This window comes from Palaemon carinicauda, chromosome 9, assembly GCF_036898095.1.
Source record: "Palaemon carinicauda isolate YSFRI2023 chromosome 9, ASM3689809v2, whole genome shotgun sequence".
NCBI classification, from domain to species: Eukaryota; Metazoa; Arthropoda; class Malacostraca; order Decapoda; family Palaemonidae; genus Palaemon; species Palaemon carinicauda.
In genome coordinates, this window is record NC_090733.1 from 11,710,415 (window position 1) to 11,715,839 (window position 5,425).

The window sequence follows — 5,425 nt, forward strand, 5'->3', positions numbered from 1 at the left end:
ACCGCATGTACACGAATCTAGCAACTCCATCCCTCAATGTCCTGGAAGATGCCCTATGTAGGCTTCTGGAGATATGCGCGAAGAAGGCCCCCTTCACAATCAAGGGGGGGGGGCATATCTATTTAAAAGGACAGTGTCCCTATGGGATCACCACTGGGAGTCCTTTTTGCAAATCTCTACATTGGAGTATTAAAAACATGAGTTTTCCAATGTATATACCAATCTAATGAAGATGTGAGATACATTGATTACACCTTCATTAAGGCTACATTGATGCAACTTCCTTACTGCTACATCCTTCTAGGACATCGAGAAACTTCGTGGCACGTTTCAGGAGTGTGGCTCCCTGCATTTTACGCTGTAACACGTGTCAGAATGATCGACTTCTCTTCCTAGATGTCCCGGTTCTAACCATTGAAACTAGATTACATATGTCTGTCTAAAATAAACCAATGAAACTTGGACTTTGCTTAAACGGTGACAGCAAATGCCCTGACAGATAAAAGGCCTCCACCATCAAGTCCATCGTGAAGAGGGCTGTTTTTCATTTCCTCTCCTGAAAGGCTACCCATAATGAACTGGATTGTATATCAGAGGTCATTGTGAATAACAGGTATCCCAACAGGCAGGTCAACTGAGCGATCAAGATAGCCATTGACACCTGGATTGGAGAGGAACAGTACAACACAAAAAGCAAAACAAAAATAAATATCTACTATAAAGGAAATATAGTGTAATCACATCTTCCACATGAAACATAACACGGACCTTAACTTCGTGATATATTACCAATTTGTCAAAACCAAGACTTTGATCTTGAAAGGTACCACAGCCTTCCCCATGCAAGACAGCATGATGAGATCAAATGTAGTCTACTGATAACAACGCCCCGTATGAGGATGCCCTGACAGCTACATTTGGATGACCACTATGCGCCTCTCTAAACGCCTCTCCTGTGATGTACAGCCAGGCACGTTGCCAACAAACTCACAAGTTCTATTTCGCAAAACACTCCGTGAAAAATACTGAAATCACTGGCAGCTTTCCTGTGGACACGAAACTTAGAATTCTGGAGGCCATACCGATCCTTCAGGAGAAGCTTATCCTCAACACAAAACAGGTAATGTTTCTCCTACGTACCTGTCGAAGGCGCACCAGCAATCACCTCCGGACTACGATCAGCAATACTAATCATGACAACACCAACAATCGGAGAGCAGGTTCCTCTAACCGGGGCTCTCACACAGGTGAGAGTTCAGCGACCCGATCACCTCACTATTCTCTCTGCCCACAGCATGCCTCCTTGTAGACTACAACTATAACCTTCGTCAAATCAATGAGAATTCACCGCCCGGCTTAACACCTGCAACTGGACCTTTCCACTGTAAATGACGAAGATCGATTGATCACTGAACCTTGGAATGCTCCTGGACTTCGTAAATAAATTTTTAAACATATGTAAACTTTTTTAAGTAAAACGTTCATTTCATTTGCTGATGAATATATATCGTCTTTAAGAATGAAAATAACACAGTTACTGGCAAATTGCAGTGCCATTGAGAAGATTTGATCAATAGAAAAGGTGTCTTATAAAATTTTTGTCACTGAGGCAGCAATTAGGTTCAATAATAATAATAATAATAATAATAATAATAATAATAATAATAATAATAATAATAATAATAATAATAATGATAATAATAATAATAATAATAATAATAATAATAATAATAATAATAATAATAATAATGATGATAATAATAATGACTTGAATAAAACACCATGCCGTGTCTATTAACTGAATTTTCAATACACAATCTAAAATCCACAATTATATACGTTGTATATTTAAAAAATGCAGACGTTTTCGCACTTTGTACAAAGTGCCTCGTCAGCTGAAGCATATACCATGTATATGATTTTGGATTTTTAATTCCCCCCAAAAAAATAATAATAAGAAGAAGAGCAATCAGAGATTTCTGACCTCAGCCTAAGGTTAATGGAGTCGCCCAAGGCCTAAGATCTATCTGGGGTTGAAATCTCGTAAAAATCCATCAATTTGTCATGACGTTATCTTTAAAATAGTGAAAAGGGGAAATCATGATCCAGAATCCGAAATCGGATAGGGATCATCTACAAAATTTAATGAGTCGTCCATGCCCTAAGATCTATCTGTGGTGAAAATTTCTTTAAAATCCGTTGAGTAGTTTTCACACAATCCTGTTGTTGAAATCAGGAAAAAGGCCTAATCCGTATCATCTCCAAAATGTAATGGGGTCGTCCATGACCTACAATCTATCTATGGAGAAAATTTTGTCAAAATCTGTGGAGTAGTTTTGGCGTAATCCTGATCTTTATGATTGTGAAAAATACTAATCTGGATCTAAAATATGGATCCGGATTATCGTCAAAATTTAACGGGGTGGTCTATAACCTAACACCTATCTGTGGTGAAAACTTCGTCAAAGTCCGTTGTTGAGTATTATTAACATAATCCTGTCCACAGACACACAATCCAATAAATAAATAAATGAATAAACAAATGGAATAAAAAATATAACCTCCTTGGCAGAGGCAATAATAAGCTAAAAAAAACTTGGAAATTTATACATTTTAATATTTTTTAGTTGATAAAAATATATAGATTTTAATATTTTCTCAGTTGGTAATAATGGTAATAACAATAATGATAATTAAAGTGATAGTAGTAATAAACCAACATGTTTAGAAATGTCTGTCTATCGAGGATAGATTAAACTTGAAATAAAAACTAGAAAGCCAGCCAGCAAGAAACAGCCTCACATTCTTGTGAAAACTAGACAGATTATTATATTAGTAATGATAACATGACACGCATGTTTTTAAATAAAAGTTTGATAAGTGAATAAAATACATAAAATAATTTGAGCCTTAAGTTGTCTTGTAGATAGGAGGTAGAACCTTTCTCAGAGGATTGCAATAAATTTCAAGCTATAATAATAAAATCCAGATTTTTTTTACCTTATAATACGATTAATTCCGAAACAACTGAGAAAAAAAAGGATAGTGAATAAAAGATAAAAAACTTGAAGCTCGAGTAAGAGTCGCAACACTCTCAAGAAGAGATTGGGTATAAAAGAGCCTTTTCAGATGGTAAATGGATGACCTTTACAAACTTACTCAAGTCTTTATTATGTATTCAAAATACAACTTCTACTTCCTGGGGCCTTGGAATAGTCTAGCCAAGTAATCTTCATTGTTTAAAGTTCTATAAATGATAGTGATCTGTTCTTTCAGGTGGATTTTCAGGGAACGAGTTGATTGAATAATTCATGGGAAGTGAAAGAGCCCCGCCCCCTACTACTATCTCTCTCTCTCTCTCTCTCTCTCTCTCTCTCTCTCTCTCTCTCTCTCTCTCTCTCTCTCTCTCTCTCTCTCTCTCTCTCTCTCTCTCTCTCTCTCAAGAAATGAAAAGAAAATGTAAAAAGTTTTTTGTAGCTTTTTATAAGGTGTGATAATGTATGATAAAAAACAAAAACGCTTTATTGCTTTTTTAGTGATCAATCAAATGTATATTATAATTTTATGTGACTATATATAAATATCGTTAAGTTAATTTAGTAACAGGGTTAAGAGATTAATTGCTAAAATTTTAGCAGATAAAAAATTTTCTTTGACCGTAGAAAAGAAAATGGATGACTTCATGTTACCTCACATCCAGTCGATAACAATAACAGCAGTATTATGAAGGAGGTCATACACAAGTGAATATAAAAAAGAAGACTATCAAAGGCTAAAGATAAAAGCAGAAAATGGAATGATGAAATGTTCATTTTGTTCATGAAATCCCGCATCGTGTTTTTCTTCCTTTGTTCCTTTTGTTCCCTTTCTTTACCTTTCTTAAATTCTTGCATTTGTTGCAGATCCCTTTATACTTTTCCGCTGACGATAACAACATATTGGGTGAATCGAATACTCTAAAGTCATTAAATTTATTATTAAGTAAGATATTGGGTTTCAATTCGAGATTTTTTATTACGACAGAATAAATAGTCTAGAGCTGCTGATTCGTCTACCCTCCCATTTTTGTGATATTATTTATATATATATATATATAAAAAAAAAAAATTCTCCTCCATAGATGAAAAGAGGGGAATATGGAACAAAGATTCTTAGTAGTTACAATTTACTAATAGAAAACAGTAGAGAGAAAATATAGCCAATTACGGCTTGTTTTCATTGTTCTTTCTCGTGTCTGTATGTATAGTTTTATAGATTTCACTTTCAATGTCACATCTTTCAAAAGATATATCGGCGAGAAATAGCGAGGTAACGATATGACATTTTATTTAACGAAAAGAGATTCAATTAGAGGCCAAATTGACACGTATTCACAGTTTTGGGTTCTCTGTTCTGATGATTAGAAAATTATTTTTTTTTTTTTTTTACAATGTATCTGTAAGAATTTAGCAACTTAGAAAACAATATACTTAACCAATACTTTAGTTTCACTCTGTAACTTTTGAAAAAAACTATGCTCAGGGTATTTACAAAAATGTAAAAAAAAAAAAAAAAAAAAAAAATCTATTTCTAATCTGAATGATATGCAGTAATGCTTCAATAAAACAGTATTGTTATTTTATATCTTGGTACAGCTCATCTTTTACAGGGCAGCTTCATAATCAACAGCAACTCATTAATACCTGAAATGTTACAGGACACTAGAATAGCCGTTCTGACTCGCTGGTAATAGCTGACATGTTTATCATAATTTCTGTTAAGGTTGAAATCTCTTTCTCTCATTATTTGTTCCTTGTAAAGGGAAATTATATCTAAATTCATCACAATCCTATTCTTTCCTTTATAGTTCTTACTCTAACATTCTTTCTCCCCCCTCCCCTCTCTTTTTCTCTATCTCTCAATACTGGTTGTCATCAACGTCCTTAAATAATTTCTACTCGCTCAATCAAACTTTCTCCAAATAACACGGAACTCTTTGCACCATTCTAATTCGCTTACTATTCCAATAACTCATTTAATTATGATTATCAATTAATTGGTAATTTATCTCAAGGAACTCTGAATGTAAACTCGAAAGCAAACATTTAAATAACAGACAAAATTAATCGATTTCCTAAGCTCTTTATTAGGCAATTTTCTATTCTACCTTGTGATTATTTACGGTCCAAGAGTATGTGGTATGCTGATAAGGGTATCAACAGACAGACATAACTGGTTTATTCAAGGGAAATAAGCTTATATACAAACGGTTGAGGATAAAAATGACATAAAACCTTTGCCAATATGAAGCATGCTATGGCAAGCTTAAACAGATTTCTCCATTATCAAAGAGAGAGAGAGAGAGAGAGAGAGAGAGAGAGAGAGAGAGAGAGAGAGAGAGAGAGAGAGAGAGAGAGAGGGGGGGGAATCACATCACAATGTATGA